The 26260-nt window shown below is 45.2% G+C and overlaps 1 protein-coding gene across 1 annotated transcript in view; it reads left to right on the top strand.

Annotated features, from left to right (window-relative positions):
- Window positions 1-12285: 12285 nt before the first annotated feature.
- Window positions 12286-26260, top strand: part of BMPR2 (bone morphogenetic protein receptor type 2) — a 626887-nt gene continuing 612912 nt past the window's right edge. The window contains exons 1-2 of the mRNA XM_085648967.1: window positions 12286-12425; window positions 14269-14300. The gene's annotated coding sequence lies outside the window, so the exon portion shown is untranslated. The remainder of the gene's footprint in view (window positions 12426-14268; window positions 14301-26260) is intronic.

Genomic DNA, 26260 nt, shown 5'->3' with positions numbered 1-26260 from the left:
TCTATTAAGGACACGAAGGCGAGGATTATGCTTCTCATTTCTTTACTCCAGAAGCTCAGCAGCCAATGAAAATACAATAACAAAAATCATGTGACCAACCAACCACCTGTATCATGTTATATATAAGGACCCAGCACAACCATAGTGTCCTCTTTCTTTGTAACCATAACAGTTAAGTCCATTCGCGATCTGTTCTTGAAGACCAACCGGCGGACGAGAATTTCTCCAAACCAGCAAACTGAAGGCCCAACGGGGCCGCGCTTTCGAACCGGGACACGGCCCAGGAACTCCAACAGTGTGGAAACACAAAAAACTATATAGCACTCAGCAGCAGCTGCATGCGTAATCAGGCTTTATTTAGTATCCGCACACGGAATAATAAAAGCTGAATGTGTTCCAAACTTGGAAGTATCAATGCCCGCTTCGCCCATGAGCCAACGCATCCATCGTGACAAAGTAGCTGGGGTCACTGGGCGAAAGGGTTTCTGCAGCGCAATCAACAATTGACCTTGCATATCAGCACGAAATTCTGCAGTACTTACCTCATAATCTTTAACACATTGCACTACGCACAGCTTCGGATTATTGGGAAAAGCTGGGTAGGAAATAGATGCAGTATTACATTTAGTCCTTCTAGATAAGGTGAACGTCACACCTTCCGGGGAAAACCTACGCCCCGCCAAATCCAATGCTCGCGCATCCAAAACTCGTTTACATGAAACTAGACATAAGAGCATCGTTAGTTTAGCTGAAAGCTGTTTCCGGGACAAATACTTGTACTTGGGACACAGGGGCTTAACCATCCATACGCCTCTAAGCAGCTTACACACCAACGGATGCTCCCCAATGGGCTTGCCATCCATGGGTATATGACCAGCTGATATGGCGGACTGAAAGTTGTTGACTGTTCTGTATGCTAAACCTGAAGACGCTATTGAAGCCAGAAAACTAACAACTAGAGAGACATGTGCCTTAGAGGGATCCACCTCCCGTTGAGAGTACCAATCACACCATCTTCTCCAAGAGGAAGCATATATTTTATGGGTGTTGGCCGACCAGGCTTCATTGATAAATCTGTCAGCCTCTCGTGCAAGGCCCGGGACTTTCCATCTGTCCCTAAAACCCGCCAAGCTACAAGAGGAAGTTGACCCGATAGCACTCACTAATGGATGAGGGTTCTGTAGAGGGTCCAGCAACAAGTTCCCTAACTGAGGGAGAAGAACAGGAACTTCACAAATCATGCCCAGAAGGACCGTGAACCATGCTTGCGCTCTCCACAAGTCAGTGATCAGGATGAGTCCGCCCGATAAGACCTAGTTCGTGCTAGAACCCTGGAAATCATCATGAACGGGGAAAATGCATAGCACAAGGTCGGCGGCCACTCTTGTAGAAATGCGTCCGAGGCAAGAGCCTCCGGGTCCGGCATCCAACTGTAAAACTTGGGAATCTGTCTGTTGAGTCGGGATGCTAACAGATCTATTTGACAGGGACCCCAAAGACGTGTCAAGTTCTGAAATACCTAGGGGCGCTAGAGGGCGCGCTGCGGGATGGCTGCTTCCTGAGGCAGCTCCGCTGGTCGGAAACATCATCCGGCAGTAAAGCATTTTTGCGGGTGATAAAATATAAACAAAATACTCTCCGGAACATCGGAACTACCCAGCAGCAGATGGGAGTGACTGAAGTCGCCGACTGAAGCCCTGCGGATGAGAAAACCGTGAGTGAAAAATACGCGTGAGGAGGCAACCTGGTTATCCCAAAATGGCGGCGCCCTGTATGTCGTTCGGCCGGAGTGGATGAGGATCTCTGTGCTACATCCAAGTGTGTTTGGCAGCAGGGACTGGGCTGCATGGCACGGGCGACATTATGGCGTTCAGGATGTGCTGATTATTGCGGCAAGTTGGGAGATCTAGACCGCTGAACAGGCTTTCAACCCAGCACGGCGAAGGGCGCGATATGAGGTGGCACAAAATGGCAGGCCGGTGCAGCGGCGGAGAAATCTGGGGACTATCCATCTGAACAGTGAGGGCAGAAGAATTGGCTGGCGGTGGTGTGCGGTGGCGGAGTAGGCACAGAATCAAATATCCCTACATGGTGCCTTATGATGTACTGAACTGCTGTAGTGCCCTACTTCATTAACATGCACATTGAACATGACGTGCTGTAACAGCTACCCACGCAACACTTGCCCGCGCTGTTGCTTCTCAGCCGCTGGTTTTATACCTTGAGGAATATTGATATAATCACTATGCACGGGGACACCGAAGCTGGATAAATCAATGCTACAACATAGTGGGGTGAGTCTGATACTGCTGCGCACGTTTCCCGAACTGGCTGGCGTTTACAGTAGACATCGCCTCCTGTAAGCGGCGACCCTGGATGCTGGCGGACATCGCACTTTGTAAGACCCTCCCCCTGGAGCCCTAGGTGGCGCATTGAACGAGCACATTGCAGACATTGATGTGGGTCCTCCGGAAAGAGCTCCTGGGGTACCGGAAGGGGGGAATAGACCACGGTAAGCACCGGGGTTTCTCCAACACACCGATGTGAGACACACACTCCCTGGCATGTCTCTATAAGCGTCTCTCGCTGGTGATGCAGTCCTGCTGAGGGGTCTATACTTATAACAGCTGCGGATATTCGCGGATTAACCTACTGCACTACCTATTGGCGGCCAGCCATTGCTACAGAGCCCAACTGCTGCATATGTAACTGGGTTCAGATATAATACAGCGACGTCGTAGCGAGGCTGTTCTGCACTGCGCCGTGATCCCACCCTAAGGACTACCTGTACGCAGCCAGGTGATACCGGCTATTCCCACACTGCCCAGCTATAATAGGAAAACCAGATAGGCAGCAGCGGAAGCTAACTTTCGAGACTAAGCGCACCCAAAGAGTAGATAGAATATCTGCAAAATGGGATAAACAGGGTGAGCGCCTTGACACAGTCAAAGACCGCATAACAGCAGTGGAAGATGAATCACATAATACGACCCGCAAATGCACAGAAATGGAGAAGATTCTGGAGGTAGTAAAGAACAAGGCCGAGGATTTGGAAGCGAGATCACGCCGCAACAATGTTAGAATTGCGGGAGTTCCCGAGAGCACGAACACGGGAAGGATGGAAACGTATGCGGAGGACATGCTGCGTGATATCTTCGGTGACAACAACTTTTCTGCGATACTAATTATAGAACGTGTACATAGGTCATTGGCCCCCAAACCTCTGCCGGGCGCTCCCCCGGGGCCCATCATCGCCCGTGTCCTCAACTACAGGGACCGTGACGCAATCCTGAGGCTGGCTAGGGAAAAGCAACAAATCACCTACCAAGGCAACAACCTGGCCTTTTACCCAGATTTTACAATGACGGTGCAGACTGCGTGCAAAGACTTTAACCCTGCAAAAAAGAAGCTTCGAGAGCTGGGTATCGAATATGCAATGTTGTACCCAGCTAGACTGCAGGTAGCATATGATGGGCGCGCAACGGTACTTCAGACACCAAAAGCGGCACAGGACTTCATAAAAAAGCCAATCACTAAACGAAAATAGCAAAAACGCACTGAGTTGGACGAGGATTCTGAATAAACCACGACCAACTCTATTGCACTCCTCGGACTAACTTCGCCGCCGGCTGCTGGAGAGAACGGAGTGAATCAAGGGCACTGTCATCTACCATGTGGCAGCACGTCCATGTATCATATAGGACACGATTGACACATTACTCTGAAGATTGGATGCTGGCACCTTTGATTCGGAGATGAAGGTCAACTTCTCTGTACTGCACCCTGTTACTGAAGGCATATACATCTCGGCCCAGATGTTGAGGCAGAGAGTGCGCTGAACTCCACTGGTGGTAATGTATAGAATGTGCATCTATTAACGCATCCCAGAAAGGAGACATTAACCCTGGGTATACGGACAGCCTTGACTGCTGCCCTTCAGATGCGTTTGATAATCGTGTGCTGGGATATATTGTTGTATATCTTGAGGTACTGATAACAGGCGGCTTTGCGTAAGAGTAGCAATGTTGCGGCTTCATATATGTAGCAAAGTTGATCTAGATGGACCTGCATCCTAGGCATTGATATGGCGAATTTCCCTGTTCCCTGGTGGAAGTAACTAATTGTTTCGATTCGTGATGCATGTGGGCCCAGAATTTTATGATACCCTATATAACATACAGGACTGAATGAGGAATGTTCACGATGCATTGGGCGCAATCCCTAGGTTGAACTATGCACCTGCACTCATAACGTAATACCCGACCACATCCACCTAGATGGATGGTGTTGCGCGCACTTGGCGGATCCCCCCAGGCGGGTGCTCCCCACTACAGTTTTAGTTATGTTGACATTTCTGTTAAGGGTATGTCTTTGGTGTTGTTGGGATGCCAAAGTGGGAGGGGGGAGGGTGGGATGGAATTGGGTATTGTTTTGCAGCTTACTGTATTTGAAATGCATTGCGGAAATCCAGATTAATACTAGTCATTTTGTTATCACCATGTATCTAATAACTACAACAGATGCACACACTGTAGGCAGTGGACAGGAATACATCATGGGTATAGCTTACACCAACAAATATAGATAGACTACAACCAGCGCAACTTAACTTGCTAACATGGAACGTCAGAGGGCTTAATAACCCGAAAAAGATATGCCAGGTATTTGCTTATTTAGACAGACTTCGCATCGATTTTGCCCTCCTCCAGGAGTCTCATCTTGCCCCTACACATAAGAGTAATATAGGGAACAGATGGGCGGAAACGGTGCTGAGCTCCTCATACTCTTCATACTCTAGAGGCGTGTTAATTTTAGTAAAGAAAGGCACGCAATTTCATATAGATAGCACTGTTACGGATGACTTAGGTCGCTATGTTATTATAACAGGGCATATTAGAGGACAGCGAGTGGCTTTGATAAATACTTACGGCCCGAATGTGGATGATCCTGACTTTTATAAATTAATCTGGCGTAAAATTAACGAATTACCCAAAATGGCTCTGTTGTGGGGTGGGGATTTGAACCTCTCCTTGAATGACAGCTTGGACAGATCGGGCGTCTCCAGGGAGTCACATAAGCGGGCGGTGGGAGGGATGCGGGATATTATGTCCGAAACTAACCTGGTTGATATTTGGAGGATGTGTTATCCTCAGCTCATGGAGGCCACACATACTTCTGTGATTCATAACAGTTGGTCCCGTATTGACTACTGGCTGGGGACTAAGGAGATAGCATCTTGGACACGAAGTATACGACACCTGCCCAAAACCCTCTCTGATCATAATCCGGTGCTATTGACTATAGACCTCCCCACTACACGCCTCCACCGTATGTATGGTGATTCAATGCAAAAGCACTACTAGATTCTGCATACACTGACACCATTAGCCAGGCCATTACTGACTATTCAACGTTAAATCAGCCATCTACGGATAACTCCAGCTTACTGTGGGAAGCTTTTAAAGCCACATTACGGGGAATCTGCATTAGCACTAATGCTGGAATATTAAAAGATATACGTAACCAACTCGCCAAACGGGAGGCCACATTAAGCGCTCTGGAGCGTGAATACGAACGAACGCACGCACAGCGCGACTACAATAGGTGATATTAGAAAAGTCATGACGGAATATCAGACATTTGCAGATGATGAACTTAAACATCTAATGAAACGTCAAACTGCACACACATACGGCAAAGGGGGCAGGCCGGGTCGAGTTTTAGCGAATAAAATCTGCGCTGGCTTTATGCCACAAACAGTCCTATCCATAAAGGATGATAGCGGTACGCCCCAATATGATACACAGAATATATTATGTGCATTCATGGAAACGTATGGCGACCTATATACATCACGAGATACTGCCACACCAACTGAAATTCTGGCTTATCTGGAGGATGTGGTGATAGCATGGCTGTCGGATACGTAGAGAGAATATCTTTCACAGACGGTAACGGTAGAAGAAGTCACTGATGTGGTCAAATCACTCCTGATTGGTAAGGAGCCAGGGCCAGACGACTTCACCAGCGAATTTTATAAGGCGTTTGTCGAACAACTGGCACCCCACCTTGTGGAAATGTATGGGGACGCCCACGACAAACAGATATTACCCCCCACATTAAGAGAAGCCTTGCACATTGCTCTATTAAAACCAAATAAAGATCCTGAATAGTGTGAATCATATAGGCCGCTGTCCTTAATAAATACTGATACTAAAATTCTGGCCAAACTCCTTGCAAAACGTCTACAACCACTAATGGCTAATCTCGTCCTCCCAGATCAGTCGGGGTTTATACCCTGCCGATCAACAGCTCACAACACCAGAACACTGTTTGCACTATCGCACTATCTGACCCCAAACACGAAGGCTGCTGCAGTCCTTCTGGATGCAGCAAAAGCCTTCGAATCAATCGAATGGCCCTATCTCCACACTATACTACAAAGAATGGGATTTCCCCCAATCTTCATGCAATGGGTTCGAATATTATATACGGCGCCTACGGCGCGAATAAAAGTTAATAAATATGTATCTGATGCTATACCAATTGCAAGAGGCACAAGACAGGGGTGCCCTCTGTCCCCTTTACTTTTTGCAATAGCCCTTGAACCATTGGCGTGCAAAATACTACAAGGTCATAACTATTCTGTGCTCCACTTACCACAAAGGCCATTACATATCTCGCTCTATGCAGATGATATGGTGCTATACGTACGTGAACCTGATACACACTTGTCCCCACTTCTGAGAGAATATATTAAATTCAGCCGTTACTCCGGGCTCCAAATTAAATGGTTAAATCTATCATTCTCCCTTTAACAGACACCACACATCCACATCCAGCAGAATTCCCGCTTGAATGGCAGACGGACCCTGTCAAATATCTCGGTATCTGTTATCATAGGGATCCAGACATAGTGATTCGTACAAACTACGGGAGAGCAATAAGTGCACTTGAGGACAAAATAGAGCGTTGGATTCAACTTCCATTAACATTGGCGGACCGATTGTCCATTGTCCAGATGGTCATCTTACCTAAGTTTTAATACCTCTTCAATAACATTCCCATCACACCTCCGACAACCGTGTTTAAAAGACTGAATACTATGGTAACTCGACTAATATAAGCGGGTAAACAAGCCCGCATTGAGCTGCGTGCCCTCCCATTACCCTTCCCCAGAGGAGGTTTTAAGGTCCCAGATTTTCTCCTCTATTATTTGTGTGCTCAAGCACAATATGCGCATTATTGATATCACTGTGTCCCCTACCTACCGCATGTGGTGATTGAAGAAGGTGATGCGCATCCTATTCCGCTAAATGCTATCTTACCGCATCACCGGCCCTGCTTCATTCCCGCGACATTAATACTATTGACGCTACTAATGCAGCATGGCGGAAGATGGGCAGATTGGCACGCAAATTACCGCTCTATGCACCTGCGATGCCTCTGCAACATCACCCAGAACTATCAGTAACTCAAGAAACAGCGGGAACAGGTCTGCTAAGACAAGTGGGTATCGATACAATGGGGGATTTGTACAATAATGGTATTTTCATAGAACCTAAAGAACTATCATACATTAGCAATCAGACATTACTTTTCCGGTTCACATATTATAGATTACAGGGAGCCATCAAGAAACTTTGGGGCATATCAACAAGGGCTTTATCTCTGCTTTTTTGGCTTTAAAAGCCAAAAAAGGAGAGATAAAATTAGCGCCCTATCAACAACAGGGTGTTAACATGCAAATTTGCATGTTAGCACCCTTTTACTCTACGCTTCCCCTTGCATCTCTAATGAGATGCAAAGGGGGCGTTCCAGAGTAAAATAATAGGAGAAATGTCGCTAAGCGACATTTCTCCTATTATCAAGAATGTCGCTAACCCTGTTAGAGACAAAAAAAGCAGCGCTAACCGCGGTTAACGCTGCTTTTTTACGTCTGGTATTTTTCTGACTTAGCCATGATATCCTACGGAAGGTGGATATCATGGCTAAGTTTGCCTGTCCCTATCAACAAGGTAACATGAGATTATCGCTGGGTTTCCACCGATAATCTCACGTTAGCCTGTTAGCGTGAGGATTTTTATCGCTATTGAGATAAGCGTTGCTAATAGCACACTATCTCAGCGATAAAAATTCACGCTAGCCGGCGATAATTATCCTAGCGCTAAGTGCGCTTAGAGATAATTATCGCCGGTTGTTGTTGATATGCCCCGTAATCCTTCTTACCCTAGTGAACCGCCACAATTAACCACTCTACAGCTGCTTCTCACCGAGCCTTGTAATATGCATATGGTATCGAAATTATACATTAAATTGCAGGGAGATATTGACGATAACACTCACAAAGCTTTAGAGAGATGGAATAACACGCTTGAGAACTACCTCACGGAGGACGAATGGGCGATCTGCTGCACCTTAACCAGCATGCTCACACCAAATGGCAACCTGCGCCTTTTGCACTATAAGTACCTGCATCAAACATATCATACCCCCGCCCGACTTTATAAATATGGTCTCCGTTCGGACGCACAGTGTCAACGCTGTGGTGCAGATAATGCCAATTTTATACATCTCGCCTGCCACTGTGAGTCAATTAGTGTATACTGGGTAGAGGTTGTAAAGATGCTAGGTGAAATGGTGGGTGTTACTATTGAATGCACAATTTGAACATGTTTGCTGGGACTCATCCACAATGTGCAAACTACTAAGCGTAAATTTTGCATGATAGCCTTACTCCTGGCTAAACGGAGAGTTTCATTGTGCTGGGGTAGCAGGGAGGCCCCAAGAGCCAAACATTGGCTTAAAGACATGGCCTATTGTTAAGATACCCTAAAAACGTATGAGGAGGAGCTACCCACTGGTTCCAAACCAAGAGACTATTGGATGTACCTGGTTGAATATCTACAAGTGAATCAAACTGTTTAACTGTGTATTGAGATGTAAAACGAAATAATATACTCAAAGGTGACACTGACTTTTTGCAATATAATGGATGATGGATGTAACTGTACTGTAATCTGTATGTTGATAATATGTTTTTGGACATTGTAAGTCTTGACAAAATGTTAATAAAAAATAAAAAGTTCTGAAATACCTCAGGGAGCAGCATCCAGTCGCTGAAATCTTGCAGATGGTGGGAGTGCCAATCTGCCACTTCGTTGTTGTAGCCCGGAAGGTATTCCGCCCCTACCGAGATTCTGTTCTGAAGGCAGAAGTGCCAGAAGTCCTTGGCAATCTCTTCGTACCACCCAGTTTGTTGACATAACGTACTGCCGAAATATTGTCCATCCGAAGAAGGATACAACAATCTGTCTTCTGGGGAGACAAGCATCGGATCTCAAAGGAACCAGCCAACAGTTCCAGGCAGTTGATATGTAAAGATAGCTCTTCCGGCGACCAATGACCACCCGTGGACAACTAGCCGCATCGGGCTCCCCAACCCCACCGGCTGGCATCGGATTCGATTATCACATCCGGGGCTGATTAGCTGATCCGAATAGAGCTCGGCCGTTCCAGGCCTCCATGTGGTGTAACCACCATATCATCTCCAGCCTCGCCTCCTCAGAGAGGGGAATTTGTTCTGAGTACTTGAGGCCTTTTTGGAGATGGCAGATCTTGAGCTGTTGAAGGGCCCGGTAGTGAAGGGGGCCCGGGAAGATAGCCTGAATTGATGAAGCCAGCAAGCCCACTATTCGGGCTAAGGACCTCAGGGATATCGTCTGCTTGTGAAGGGTAGACTTCAGTTCTCGCATGATAGCTCTGATCTTCTGCATTGGAAGTAAGAGTTGACAAGTTCGGGAATTGACTAAGAAGCCTAGGAACTCGATCGATTGAGTTGGAGTTAGAATTGACTTCTGTGGCTTTACAATGAACTCCAGATTCTGTAAAAGATTGATCGCCCAATTGAGGTGCAAGTCTACTAGTTGTGGGGATGTCGCCATGATAATGATGTCGTCCAGTTAGACGATGAGGCGAACACCCTAGGCTCTGAGAGATTCTACCACTGGTCGAAGAAGCTTCGTAAAGCAGCATGGTGCTGACGCTAGGCCGAACGGGAGAACCTTGTACTCGTAAGAAATCCCTTTCCACAGAAACTGCAGGAATCTGCGGAGAGGGGCAAAAATGGGAATGGACAAATACGCATCTTTCAGGTCCAGCCGGACCATCCAGTTCCCCTCCTGAAGGAGATCACGCAGAAGATGGATGCCTTCCATCTTGAAGTGTCTGTAAACGATCCAGGAATTGAAGTCTTTTAAGTTCAAAACTAGTCTGGATCCACCCCCTTTCTTCTCCACAAGGAAGACGCTGCTGAGGAAACCTTGAGGGTGAAGAGTGGAGAGCGCTATGGCCCATTTTCGAAGCAGGGACTTGATTTCTGCTGAGATAAAGCTCTGATCTCGTTGGGAAAAAGACATCGGAGTGGGATGCGCGTCTTGAGACGGGGAATCGTAGAAATCTATTCTGTACCTCTCCACTGTTTCTAACACCCAAGCATCTTGAGAGATCTTGCTCCAGCTGTTGAGAAAACACCCTACTCTGCCCCCCAAAATCACCTCGGAACAAGGAATCAGGCTCACCTGAGTTTCCGGAATCTTGTTGACCGCTGGAGTTGCCACCAAATCTGCCTTTGCGGAACCTGTTTCGGGATCGTCGAGTGGGATAGAAGGAGGAGAAGGTATTGGAATTGTTGTCTTGATATCCTCCTCTTTGCTGGCCACGCGGGGCGCCTTGCCCGTAACCCCGGCCGAACAAGCACCCTCGAACGCGTCTGGCCCTATCAAAAACCGGGTGGAAAGCCCATTTGAGCGATCCTTGGGCCTTATCTAGCCCACTGAAAGTAGCCACCAATTTGGTTAATTCTTTCAAGAAAGGTTGTCCGAATAATAGACCTTGGGCTAGAGGGGTCGATTCAGATGTGGGCAGTTCGGCCAATTTAGGGTCCAATTTCAGGAGAATAGAATGGCAGCTTTCCGTCGAAAGTGCACAGTTGGCATTGCCAAGCTGGCCCACTGCCCTCTGGGCCCAGCCAATCAGCTCGTCAGGATCAACGGCGAGAAAAGACTCCTTGGCCCTAAATCCAAGCTCAAGAATTTTGGTCAGGGGCCCGCTATATCTAATACTTTGTCCTGACAGGACATCCAAGATCTGTCAAGGCCCTTCTTGGGGTCCTTTGAGTACTTCTTTAGGTGGGTAAGCATCGAGGGATCCACCTCTGGTGTTTCAGCTACTGACCGAAGTCTTGCCCGCATATCCTTATCGAACGCCTATCGTAGGTGGGACTGAACATAATCCACCACCTCTTGGGGTGGGAGCCAAACAGTGGAATTAGGGTGAATGATGTCAGCAGGCTCAAAAATGAGGACTCTATGGGACGGTGTCGGTTCAGAATGTTTCTCCTTCCTTGCCTTTTTTGAAGGCCGAGGAGCCTCCTTCTGGTCAGTGGAAGGGTCCGAGGAGGTGCCCTGGTCATCATCGTCCTGAGAGATCTCAGTGAGCGTGGCCTCTCTGCTAGCAGTAGTGCGTTCTTGATCTGCCATTGATTTAGCCAATCTAGCGAAGTCCGCAGCATGCGGGTTGGACCCTGCTTTACCCCCAACCTCGCACGAGGTCCTGCAGAGGGGAGCCAGCCTTGTTGCTTGGCATAGGTGCAGAGATGACATTTGAGGGGTGCAATTGCCCTCACCAGCGCCGTATTGACAAAATACTGGACACCAGCGTCCAGTGCCTCAACGAGGTCTTGCTCGATAGACCCAGAGGGTTCCTCTTCATAATAATAGTAATCCTCTTCATAATACTCAGCCATCTTAACACACAAGGTGTGGATTCAAACCCAGGAGGACTGCCTGTGTAATGACTCAAGTATAGGCAATTGTAAATATAATGTAGAAGAGGTCAGGGGGAGTTGTAGCCCCAAGCAAGCGTAAAACAATCCTATTAAGGGATCAATCAAAAACAATTTCAGATATGGAGGGAGGAAGAGCTTGCCTAATAACCACTCTAGGCAAAGCCTATGCGTTATTATGCAGCCCCACACTAATCATCTGCAAGTAGGGCGTCATGGGAGCAAAAACTAGCCTTTTCCTGCCTAGGAATGCAAAGAACAAGGGTTTAAAGCACCAAAAACGCTGCTTCAGAGTTCGTTTAATGCCCGGTAATAGCTAAAGGGCAAATATGGGCGTCGCGCATTTGCGAAGTCGGCCACTCGTCAGACATAGAAAGAGGACCGCGCGTCACTCAGACGCGCGTCCTCGCTTCCCGTAACCTCCCGCTCCACAGGGGATTACCGCACACGAGCTCCGATGAAATCAGAGAAAGGGCTCTGATTACCACATGCGAGCTCCGATGAAATCTGAGAAAGGGCTGTGCCTTATCGCGGCTGAGACGACGAACGGAGCAATGATCAAGCTGCCACCGAAGCAGAGGTGAGCAACCAGCCACACACACAATGCAATGAGAGCTATAATAACACCAGGCAAATGCACAGAGTAAACGGAGATGAAATGCTAAACCGTCACCGAAACTCAGAGATCACAGGTCAAGCAATAACCGCAATACGCTCTAAACATTGAAATCAATAGGAAAAGATGAGCACTTAACTGGCTGCGGCGCAGCAAAGAAAGAGGACACTATGGTTGTGCTGGGTCCTTATATATAACATGATACTTTATGGTTGGTCACATGATTTTTGTTATTGTATTTTCACTGGCTGCTGAGCTTCTGGAGTAAAGAAATGAGAAGCATAATCGGAGCCTCCGGTCCTGACATAGAATTTAGAAACAAAAAAATTATTACTCCATTATCATAAAGTAGTTATTCCACCCCTTTTCAACTAATATCATAACAAAGCTTACCTCTACAGTAGATGAGCTCGTTCCCCAATATAAGATCATCTCAGGCATTCTCTTGGCGTTAAATTTTGCAGCCATTTTAAAGGCGTTTATATAAAATAAATATGGGTTTATGGTTTGGAGCATGTGAAGAACAGTGTACTAGTTAGATGTCACTAAAATATGTAAAATATGGTCTCAATACAAAAAGCGAATTACATTACTTTTTCTGATTCGATTAAGATTTTCCTTCCATTTTGCTTATGATTTCTGATTTGTATCTGAGAATACTCTCTCGAGTCTGTTATACATTATTTTTTATGTTTGTGAAGTGCTCATAATATTTTTAATAGCATCACCAGGATTATGCATATTCATTATGTTGATTCCAGTGTTGAAAGTGCTTTTGACGAGTTTACGTTTGAATTTGTTTGTCGCTTAATTACAGTGATACCGACAGGAATAGGTAATTTCAAGATGGCAAAATCATTGTTGAGAATGGTTTGTTTTACCTTTTTTGGATTAGATCTTTGTTCATGTATATGTTTGTGTTATAGTCCTTTTTAGGTCTCACCTGACCCAGCGCATGCGCTGGTCTGGCGAGACTTATTGAGAGGGCTCCAAAAAGTGCTACCAGGCCAGCCTAGAGCTACAGTGCATGTGCGCGGGCGCGCGCGGTGCTTTGCCGCGATTACTTTCACTTTCCGCTTTGATGTTTGATCGCGATCACTTTCGCGGCCGCACGGCCGCTTGGCATAGCTAATAGGTCTCGCTTTTGGGACCTTATAAGTATTTAGTTATGCAACTGTTGCATGGCTAAACACTTATAAGGTCCCAAAGGAGAGACCTATTGGCTATGCCAATGCTTGTTTTTATCTTGATGTCTACATATGCTTTCATTTGCCGATGGAATTTCTCGTATGTCTTTTGAAAGTCATTTTTGTATTAACACATTCGTATGTTATATTTTATTTTTCTGTTTAGTAGTGCCTTTAACAATTTTACTGTACTACCAGGATTATGTACTTTCAATATAGTAATCTCAAAGTTAAGAGCGTCTCGCTTGGGTTTCATTGAAATGGGTCTGTTGCTCTATTGTAATGACAACAAATGAGAAAAGTACTTTTAAGATGGCGACCTCAATGCCGAGACTGCTGTGTCTATCTCCTACTGGAGTAGACCTTATTTCAAACATATAATGTTTGCATTGTAGTCCATCATCTATGTTGATGCCTGTATACTGTTTAGCTTATTTACAGAATACCGAATATGTTTTAGAATAATTGCTTGCGTAAGCTTATTTTTTACCATTAGGATGAGGAGTCGCATACAGATTGTGCTTCATTAGTTCTTAGTCTAAATTGGCCCTTTTTCGCACAATTGATGTTTCTATTATAGTTGCTTTTTTTGTTTTATTTTGTTTTTTCTTTTTTCATAGCATACCGGGGACCAAGCTCACCTACCGTTAAGGTAAGCTTTGTTATGATGTTAGTTCGAATGTGGTGGAATGACTACATTGTAATAATAGAGTAATTAATTTTTTGTTTCTGGATTTTCGATGTTTTAGTCCGATTAGTTTAATACAAGCTGAATGATTTTTCAAAAATACATGTTTTTCATTATGGCAAATTTTGATATCGTAGGTGTCCCGTTCAAGGTAATGGAATGCCTATATTTTGGAATTTTTTAATCTAGGATGACATGGTCTGCCCTAATCAATTTAGGTGGACTGCCATCTTAAATGTATTTGTTACTTATCATGACATATGATAATATTGTAGGTGTTCTGTTTTTATTGATGAAATGCCACTATTTTGGAATCTAGGTTGTTAGGATTTGTCCTTATTGAGATCGTTCAGACGGAATGTCTCCTGGGGCTGACATTATATTTGTACATGTGGATATTGTAGGTGTTCCGTTTATAAGCGGAATGCCTATATTTTGGAATTTTTTATGTTATAGTTCATTTTTGGGGTCTTTCTTAAACATTTAAGGCTACCAACTCTTATAGGTGCTATTTTTAGGGGTGGACGGAATTTGCGTAGTCGCGCTATGCAAAGCTCCGCGAAACGGTAAAAAATCTCCACGAGCACGCAGAAATTCCGCGAACACGCGGAATTGCTTGTTTGCGATGCTTTTTCCAGTTCGCGAACGCTGTTTGCGTGCTCGGGGGGAAATATCTCGAAAAACACGCCTTTTGAGAACACGAACAAGCAAAAAATCCGCGAAGCCGCAGAACGCAGAATTTTGGGCAATTCCGCGTTCTCCGCGGAACGCGAACGTACCAAAATTCTGCGAGCAGAACGGAATTTACCGCCCAGGCCTAGCTATTTTTAGATTTTACATTTTAGCACTACGCTGCTTTGGATGGGCCCATTACTAGAGCTCGAAGATTTTTTCTCAATGAGCATTCTTCCCTACGGAAGCTTTGCCTAAACCATCTCCACTTAAAAGATATACCAAGGGTTTTTGGCCAGAAAAGACATCAAAGGATGCCCTATAAATATGTCTTAAACTTCTGAACTGCCTGAACACATGCCAAAGCCTCTCTCTTTTGGTACTGTATTTGGATTCTCCCTCCTGAAGTGCCCTGGAGGCAAATGCAATGGTAATTTCCTTACCATGAACACTTTGACCAAACACAGCCCTGATACATTTCACACTCGCGTCCACTACAATAAAATAAACCTACCCCCAGGCACATACAGACTCAGAGTTGGGGCACTGACAGCAAGATTTTTAACTTTAGTAAAAGCATTACTCACATCCAAATTCCAATCATATTTAACTCCCTTCTTCAACAGACACCTAAAAGGTTGCACCAATAAAGCATAGCCAGGTACAGAAACGGCATCATGCTCACAGAAAAATTAAAATGATTGGAGAGAATCTTTGTTTCCAGGAGGAGGTGCTTTAACAATAGCCTTTCAATTCCATAATGTTAGACTAATTCCCTCCACAGAAATTTGTGACCCAGATAATTAACATGCCTAAATAACCGCAGCATTTCTCAGGTTTGACTGTTATACCTCTCTCTTTGAAAATTTGACGTACACTCTCAAGAACCCTTAAATGTTCCTCTTCTATATTTGTTAAAATAAGGATAACATCCTGAAAGGCTGAACATTAGCCATATCACCCAACAGGAAGTTCACCGTTTTTTTAGGTCTCGCGTAAGGCAACACTTGCACTGTCTCTTCGAGATATGCTGTATTCAGAATATGTGCATAAAGCTCTGCCTACTTCCCGCCCATCTTTTTAATTGGCTCCTGTCCCTGTCCTTTGTAAATGGTGGCTTTTCATTGGTCATTAGGCTTTGTAGACCCTCCTTGGTACCTCCCTGTCTCTTTTTGTAACCTCCCATGAGGACACCCCAATTACATGTGTTGTTAGGCCCGAGGTTTTAACTACAGCCTCAAGGCACTATTTTTCTAAAGGCCTACAGACAGAACACTCACTTGGTCTAAACAAGGTTGACAGTGGTTACTTTACTCGCTAGCACATCTCACATTTATATTAGACCTTCTATAAATGTCCCATCATCAGCTCCACATAGAGTACAACCCAATCAGGGAATTCATGTAATAATTCTTTTGTCATATTTCAAAGCTACTAATTGTATATATTGAATGTACTGTTGTACTGTCTTGCATGCAATGCATTATGGGTAAGATGGACTTACCATAGCTTCAAAGTGTATGATGCTCACTAGGGACCTCTAGGCGCAGCTTGCGGTACTGCTCCTACACATCTCACATTTATATTAGACCCACATAGAGTACAGCCTAATCAGAATTAATATAATAATTGTTTTGTCACATTTCCAAGCTTATAATTCTATATATGGACATAGCTATTTGAATGTACTTGTGGTACTGTCTTACATGCAATGCATTATGGGAGGTTTTTTTTGTTTTTTTCCTTGTCAGGGCGTCGTTTCTGGTTCAGATACATCAATCGTCACCTTCCACAACACCCTATTTATTTGTCAGCTGTTGGTAACAAACTTGGCACTAAGTGTGCAAGCTATCCCATTTACGTTTTTTCTGTGAAGGGAAAAGGTCACGTTAGTCAAATACATACAGTTAATAACTACATTTACTCCACCTGTCTTAATCCGCCTTCTCCTATCTCCTGTCGCCAACTGGTTCCTGGGTTAAAGGAAAATGAACAAAAACAGGTTAGTGGCCTCTCCAGGGTCCTCCGTGCAAGGGTACAAGGGAACCTCTTTTGTGTCCTCAGTCATCGTCGTCGTCATCATCTGATCCGTACAGTGCAGCGTAGTCACGCAGGAGACTGTGGATCATCTAACGGCACACCAGGGTCGATGGCTCCATCTTCCCTTCTACCAGGTGGTTTCTGGAAAACAGAAGAACATCTTTAAAACAGCACAGGAGCCTCCAGCAGCTCTGGAGGTCATGTAGTGCATGTGTCCCTGGGAACAAACCATACATCACAGAGTCTGAGGTGATGCATGAAGTAGGAATCCAGTCCCTAAGCTCCGTGCCTAGGGCCTTCAGCAGGTTCTGTGCGTACGTGCACACCCAGAAGAGATGGTATATCGTCTTGTCCACGTTGCACCCTCTTAGGCAGGACTTGTATCGGTTGAGTCCTCTTGCGTGCATGAAGGCTCTCAGGGGAAGTCCTCCTTGGATTGCCATCCAGGCGATGTCTTTGTGCTGGTTCGTCAGGCACATGGATGCATGTTTTCCCACACAGGGGAGGGCACCAATCGGCTTGTTGATGTCCCTTACACGTATCTGGCGTTGGACTAGCTTTGAGGTTCATGTGGCGGTGGTGACAGCTTCAAACCGGAACTCTTTCCCAAACTTCTCCACTTCCTTGTAGAACCACGGGGTCTCCCAGTTGTACAGGACGGCGTTCACCCTCTCTGCCCTTCCGAGGCACCTCCACGTTGTCAGCAGGAAGAAGCGTGCCATCAGAAAGTCGATATGGCTCTCATCTTCGGTCCTCGGGGTGTTCCTCACGCAATGGCCCACGAATATTCCCCTTACGATGATGTCGATGTCTGGCACTCCCTTATCGCCCTTGTTGTGGGTCTTGGACATCATCACTCTCTTCACTCTGTCCATCTTCGAGCTCCAGATGAAGTAGAAGATCATTCTCCTAGGCCGTACTGGAGCACTGGCATCAACTTGTTCTGCAGGACCAAAAACTTCCCTTCGATTGTCAGCTTCCGGAGGCTCCAGAATCCCAGCTTCTGCCTCGTCTGCGCCAGTTTCTCTTCCCACGCCTTCTCCGCTTCATCTTCTCCGCTGAACCAGACTCCAAGGATCTTCAGGAAGTCCTGCTGGATGGAGAATGGCAGTAGCTTTTGGGAGGGGGTCCAGTGTCAGAAAAGTAGGGTTTCCGACTTGGCCCTGTTGATCTTTGCTCCTGACGCTTTCCCAAACTCGATACATGTCCTCTCCAGTTCTTTCACAGATGATCCATCCGCGCAGAAGACTGGGACATTGTCCACGTAGAGGCAGCACTTCACTTCTCCTTGTCCCCTGCTTCCTGGTGACTTCACTCCTCTGATGTTCTTGTTCTGTCAGATGCGTTCGTCGAGGAGCTCAATCACGCAGATGAATAGGAGGGGACCAAAGCGGGCAGCCCTGCCTCACCCCCGACAGGACAGGGAAGGGTTCGGGTCTCCAGCCATTTACCAACGCCATGCTGGAAATGTCTATGCATTGTGGTCACCACGTCACAGAAGAAGTCCCCCAGTCCCAGTGCTCTGAGTGTCCGGTCCATGAACTCATGGGAAACGCTGTTGAACGCCTTTTCCTGATCCAGGCTGACCAAGGCCGTCGGGACCTTGCAGCATTTGACATACTTGATCGTGTCCCAGACCAGTGCCAGACTGTCAGCGATTTGCTGACCCGGTATCCCACAGGATTGGCCAGAGTGAACTAACTTCGCTATCACTTTCTTTAGGCGGTTGGCCATCACCATCGCGAGAATTTTGTAGTCCACATTGAGGAGCGAGATGGGCCTCCAGTTCTTGAGGTCTTCTCTCTCTCCCTTCTGTTTGTACAAGAGTGTTATCATACCCTTCACAGGGATTGCAGCTCTTCCAGAGTGAAGGGCACGTTCAGGCCCTCTCTCTTTTCTCTGTGGTAGTGTCTTGCATGCAATGCATTATGGGTAGGGTGGATTTACCATATCTTTAAAGTTTATGATGCTCACTAGGGACCTCTAGGCGCAGCTTGCGGTACTGGACCTACACATCTCACATTTATATTAGACCTTCTATAAATTTCAATTCATCAGTTTCACATAGAGTACAACCTAATCGGAAATAATATAATAATTGTTTTGTCACATTTCAAAGCTATTAATGTATATATGGACATAGCTATTTGAATGTACACTTGGTACTGTCTGCATGGAATGCATTATGGGTAGGGTGGACTTACCATATCTTCAAAGTTTATGATGCTCACTAGGGACCTCTAGGCGCAGCTTGCAGTACTGCATCTACCACATCTCACAGATGACCATTGATTCGTTTTGAGTCCGGAATCTTTTGCACTTTGAATTCTAGGTGATCATTTATTTGAATATGTGGAGGACCAGGTAAAGCCCGGCTTTGGGCATAATAGAGTTGGAGAAAGTATAGCTGAAACACCAGGTGACAAAGCATGTCCTCGGGCAGTTTCAGATTAACTGCCACAATGTTTATGATTTTTACGATTTCGTAAGGCCCAAAATATCGTGGTTGTAGTTTACGTTGACCGTGTAGCCATAGGTGTTTAGTGGACAACCATACTTGATCAATCACTGTATATTTGGGTTGCAGTACCCGATGTTTGTTTCCATGTCCTTTTTTGCCTGTTGCAGATGTATGTGTGCTGTTTGCTGAATGTCAGACAGTAGGTCTAGGAATTTCTGCACCGAAGGGACCAAATTTGTTACATTGGGCAAGAGTTCTGGCAACTAACGGGGATTGGTGCCTGTGACATAATTGAAAGGAGATAACTTAGTAGCAGAATGGTCTGCATTGTTATATACAAACTCGACAAGATGAATTAGAGCCTCACATTATGAGGAATGTGAGGTTAACAAACAGAGCAAGATTTGTTCAAGGGCTTGGTTTACACGCTCGGTCTGGCCATCTGTTTGTGGGTGGTAGGCAGACGATAAACAGGCATCGGTATCCAAGGTTTTGCACAAGGTTTGCCAAAATCTGTAGATGAACTGATGATCTCTATCAGAGATAATTATTGAAGGAAGATCATGCAGTCGTACAACATGTTGTAGGAAATAGGGGATACGATTCTTGGCAGTTGGCACCTTTTTTTAATAGTATTACATGAGTCATCTTTAAGAAGAGATCCACATCCACCTGTATTGTGATATAACTGTTAGACTAAAGTAGATTGGTAATAAAATCCATGCTAATGGTGTGCCATGGCTAAGGGGGCACAGGTAACAGACCTAACAAACCAACTGGTGAAGTATGGATTGGTTTGTTTTGGGTGCAGACTGGGCATATTCTGACATAATTATGCAGATCCAGGGATAGTGTTGCCCACCAAAACCATATTTTGCAATGGGCAATTGTTTGTTGTATACCAAGATGCCCTACCAAAGTTGTATCATGACACCAATGTAACACCTCTTGGTGGCGCTCCTCAGTGGGTACTTATAATTTGTTACCATGATAAGGTAGGCCATCCTGTATTATGTTGTTCTCTTCTTTCACCCATTTAGTCATATCCATCTGTGTCACACTTAAATTAACCTTTTCTAAAAATTGTGTCTTGGTACAGGTACCTACAATTTGTTTAATGTCAAAGATGTTCCTTGGTGATGCAGTGTTCCCTTGATCTTGTGAAGAAACATGATTCCAGCATGACAATAAATCTGCTTTTAGTTGTTGTGTTCCAGGACGATAGGTAATGATGAAGTCAAAATCACTAAGACACAGGAGCCACTGAGTCTGTCCAAGTGTTAGTGCCCTTAAGGATCTAAAAAATTGCAAGTTTCTGTGGTCTGTATAATAGTGACCATATGGGCGGTGCCCAGTAAATATTGAAGCCACTCATTGAAACATAGTTTTATTGCTAGCAATGACCTCTCTGTAATAGAATCATGTTGTTCTGAAGGGAATAGTTTCTTGGAAAAACAAGCAATAGGGTGCATATGCCCGCTGGCAGGATCTCGTTGGGAAAGAATGCCACCCACGGCCACTTGTGAGGCATCAGCCTCGACTAAATAAGGTTTTGTTGGATCTGGGTGTCGGAACCCCCGGAGCGGTGGTAAAAGCTGCAGAAGGCATCATTGGCATCAGTAGACCAAGTGAAGGATGCTTTTTTCTTTACCAATTTAGTGATCAGACGCACTATATCTGAGAAATGTGTTATGAAATGATGATAGAAGGTAGCAAATCCTAGAAAGGACTGTACCTCTTTGTTGGTGGTAGGTGCAGGTCAGTCCAGGATTGCTTGATCTTTTTTCTCTTCAATGGGGATTCCCTCCGGAGACAGAATGTATCATACGAATTCTACTGAGCGTATATGGAACGTGAATTTTTCTAACTTAGAATAATGACCACGTTCCCCAAGGTTCTGCAAGACCACTCGGACACGTGATTTTATCTGACCAGCTGGAAATATATTAAGATATTATCGATATACACAATGACACAGACATCAACTAAATCATGCAACACTTTGGTGACGAAGAATTGGAATGCTGTGGGCCATTGCAGAGCCCGAAGGGCATGACAGTGTATTTGAACAAACCGACCTTAGCTCGGAAGACCATTTTCCACTCATCGCCCTCCTTCATCCTGATGAGAAGATAGGCCCCACATAGATCTTAGTTAGTGTTACTGTGGACCCTCCTACCTGATTGAAAAGGACAGGAATCAGCAGCAAGGGGTACCAATTTGTTACTGTTATCTTGTTGATTGCTCTATAATCTATGCATTGGCGAAGCTTCCCATTCTTCTTTAGGACAAAGAAGAGGGAAGATGAGATAGAGAGTTTGAATGACAGATTAAGCCTAAGGGCAAACGTTCATTCAGGTATTCCTTACGATATTTTGCAGCGGGCTCTGGGAGGGCATACACGCAACTAACTACAAGGCAGACTGGCACCATGTACTAAGTCAATGAGACAGTCAAAATCTCTGTGTGGGAGTAACTGTGTGGCCTTTTTTTTTAATCAAAAACATTGTGGTAGTCTTGATATTCCTCAGGCAAACCACTCGGAGAGTTGTGAGTAGATGCGTACAGGTTACTGGTAGGATTAGGTCTTGTGCTGTGGTGTAACATTTGGAACAACAATAATGAGATCCCAGAGTTACTTCATGCAATGAATCAATCAAAGGGTTATATAGTTGGAGCCAGGGTATTCCCAAGATTGATGTAAGTGTGTCAGAAGATGTTTCTGTATGGCCGCTTTCACACACTAGGATAATAGGTGCATCCTGACAGGTGATAGGTCCAGATGATAACTCAGAACCATTGACTGCTCTCACAATTTCTGGGTATTTTTTCTTAATTTGTGGTATCTGCAAGGAACTAGCTATGGTCTGATCCAGAAAGTTTCTGGTAGCTCCTGAGTCCAGGAGTATAGACAGAACCTTTCTTTCTTAAGGAGAAATGATCAAGGTAACCGGGAAGGTTAAATGACATGGAATCATATTCCATTTCCATTTCAACAGCTTTATTCGACAATTTAGGTCAATAAAGCGTTTATAAAAGTACAGATAAAATTGATTAGACAAGACAGCTGCCAAAGGAAAAACATATAAATTTGATAATTGATTATCAAAAGGAAACTCTTACTTTTTTATTTATATGTTTTTAAATATGATGCACGCACTTGTTATGGCCATCTTTATAGACTCGTACTCATATAACTAAATGATGGGGCATGCAAACCTAATCTTTAAAATTTTGGGTGGGGACACATATCATAAAACTTAATAAAAAGCACATACAAAAAGACATAATAAAAGAATTTAAAATATGTACAGTCCGCATCACCGTATTTTAGTTACGTTTAACACTTGTTAAGATCCACCTTCTACATTAATAAAACTCGTTTAGATCTGGATAATCAATTCTTACTGTTGTATCCTGGACTACTCAAAGGAAAATGACTGTTTTAGATCACACCATTATTTATCCTCACTTAGACATATTGAGTGGGCCCTTAGTACCCATGACCACCCTAAGAATGTTGCCATGGCTATAACAATTGTTGCTGAGGTATCGGTCCGCAAGGTTCTTTCAGCTTCGCAAGCCCATCTGGTGCCCAGGAGTTTACAAATTGGAAGAAGCCAAACGCGACGTGGAGCAACATACCCAGCACAAACAAAAAGAAGATGAGCCAAAGATTAGTTGCTAGACTTACACACCGGGCATGTATCAACAGTGGGTTTATTCCATCTAGCAGTGAATGCTCCCACTGGCAGTGTGCCTACCCTAAACTGAAAGTACAGTTTTCGGTCCAGCGGTTTCATGATTTGGTCCCAGTATGTCTCCAGCTTCGGAATAACTTTATGCTCCAAAAAAACAAACAGTTAGAGATGTTGGCTCACTTGATCTATTGATGTTATGCTGAGACCATTCCCAATATTTAGCCTCCAGAACCTCCTTCATGGGAAATGTAGAATTTTCAGGAACAGACCATAGGGAGGTCATACCTATGTTAGACAAAATGTCTCTGACCACCCATAGCCATTTTATACGGTGTAAAGCATCTGCCCTTTTTATTTCTAAGAAACCTTTCGCATTGCCTGCAAGCTCCGGCGTAGTCCAGAGTCTCCGCCAATAGAGATGGGGTCGAAGTTTAGATACGGCTGCAATCGGTTTTCTCCCCAGATCATATAATAATGGGCACATTTGGGTACTTTGGGTAAGTCTAGTAATTTTTCTCAAGAACCTATTTTCAGAATACGTGAGGGTTAGTAGGCTCTCGCACCCCCAGAGTTCAGAACCAAAGAGGGCTGAGCTAATGACTTTCAAGTTGTAGACTTCTAAAACTTGGCTAATGGGCTTGGTATATGAAGAGTTATGTTCCAGGTGTAGGACTCCTAACAGTTGCCTATGTTTAAGGGATGCTAGATCTATCTGGTGATCCCACTTCATATTGTCTTGAAAGTTAACACCCTTGAAGGCCCTATGTGGACTAAATGCCATCAGTTTTGTCTTTGACACATTGACCTCCAAGCCCGGTGTAAACAGAAGCCCTCATATTAATATTAGTTTGTGAAGTCAGTACATGAGATTCGCTTTACCAATTGACCTCGGAACTAATCGAGCATGTTAGTTTTCCTGCAGGTTTTCTGTGTCTACTGCTAGCTTAGCTCTAGTCTCTTTTGGTTTTGCCCCACAGTCATGAGCAAAATGCCCGGCCTTCCCGCAATAGAGGCATAAGTTTAGTTTCCTCTGTCTTTCCTTTTCTTCTTTAGATAATGGACCTTTTGTTCCTCCTATTTACATTGGTTTTGCTACTTCATGTGCCTTTACCTCAGCTTCCTTTCGATCTGAACGGACTACCAACAGTTTTTGCTCGCCCTTAGGTCATTCCCCATTGCGCTCAGAAAGTCTGTGATCCAACCTAACCACTAAAACTACAAATTCCGAATATGCGGAGGGAGGATCAACTATATGAACCAAAATGTCTTTCAACTCGTCTTTAAGCCCTCTGTAAAACAGCGACTCCTAGCCACTACCCTCACCTGTGTCTTGTGCCCGCCTCGCAATCCATCGTTTCTGCCTTGGCCGGACCCGTCGCGCTCTCGCGGGCGGTAGGACTCGGCAGTCACCTAGCGGGGCTGCCATCTTGGGTGAGGGGGACAACTCGCGCTCTAGTCGCCGCGACCTAGTTGGCCATAAAATCGCGATGCCAGCGCAAGCGCGCAGCGGACGCGCGCAGCGGGCGCGCCGGCAGCGCGCCAAAGGCGCGCTAAAGGCAAGCCCGTCTGCGCCCGTCCGCGACCGAACGGGACAAGGGCCAGGTCCTGCCGCCCATCTTTTAAAATACTCATCTAGGGATTTATGCACTCTCCGCCATCCTTGGCCCATCACGCCACGCCTAAAACAAAAGCTCTCCTCCTGTGGAATTCTGTCCTCCGGGTCCCTCTCACCACTTCCACTGGCTCGCAAAGACCCTTCTATCTCCCCTCCTAATATCCCCATTCTTCCTTGCCCTTCCAAACAGTTGCTGAAATTTTACTACTTAAATACACGGTCCCTTCCTAAACACCAATCTGAAATGTTCTATCTTCTTGATACCTTAAAACCCGATGTTCTCCTTCTCTCTGAAACCTGGCTCACGGACGACTCCCTTCCAGATATCCTGGCGGCCATCCCCGCAGGGTACTACATTTTACAGACCAATAGACCCGCTGGGCACCACAGAGGTGGTGTGGCTGCCATTATTCACCATCAGCTACAGTTCACTGCTCTAACTATCACCACTATTCCTTCTGTTGAGAGCCTCATTATTAAACTCGACTCCTCTCTAGCTTCTTTCGTTTGCGCCCTGTTTTATCGGCCTCCTCATCCCATGCCCTCTTTTCCCCAGTTAGTTGGAGACCTCATCTCTCAACTCATAACAAACGATTCCAATTTAATGATAATTGGTGATTTTAATTACTGGCCTTCTGATCCTAACGAAACACCTCACTCCCGAGAATCTACAGACCTTCTCCGGGGCCTCAATTGCACTCAGCATGTTTGCACTGCCACCCACACTAAAGGACACCTCCTCGACCAGCTCTGGACAGCTAATCTCTCCATCTCTTCTCTATCCATTTCTCCTTGTCCTTGGTCAGACCATTATTCCATCCAATTTTCCTTGGACTTGCCTCGCCCAGCTAAACCCCTTACCCCGGCAAAAATCTTAACCAGGAACTGGAGCCGAGCAAACAAAGAGAAGTTCTGTTCCTTACTCTCCACCTCTCTGCCCACGGCTACTGACTGTCTTAATGATCAAGAGATTACCATCCATAACTGGATTTGTGCAGCCAGTAATATTGTTGCCCCTTGCAAATTCTCCATAGTTAGGTGGCCTCATGACGCCCAGCGGTGGTTTACAGAGGATCTCAAAACAAAAAAACTTCTCCTCAGACAGGCAGAACGCAGGTGGAGACGCAATTATTCCTCCAACACAAAAGACACCTTCACTAAGCTGCTAACTGACTATAAAAGAGCCATTTTTGCAGCAAAATCCTCTTACTTCTCACAAAAAATCACGAACTCGTCAACCAAAACCAAAGATATCTTCTCTATCGTCAACGAATTATCCTTGCCAGACAGAGTGACCTTAAAATCAGTACCCACCCAGGACTTCTGTGACGCCCTTAATAACTTTTTCATTCAGAAAATTTCCACCCTCAAACAAAGTATTCCTCCGAACCCCCTCCAATCTGCCCTGGGGACCTCACCTAAAAACACCCAGTTT

This window comes from Triturus cristatus, chromosome 3_2 (genome assembly GCF_964204655.1).
Source record: "Triturus cristatus chromosome 3_2, aTriCri1.1, whole genome shotgun sequence".
NCBI lineage: Eukaryota > Metazoa > Chordata > Amphibia > Caudata > Salamandridae > Triturus > Triturus cristatus.
This window is presented reverse-complemented; position numbering and strand designations above follow the sequence as displayed.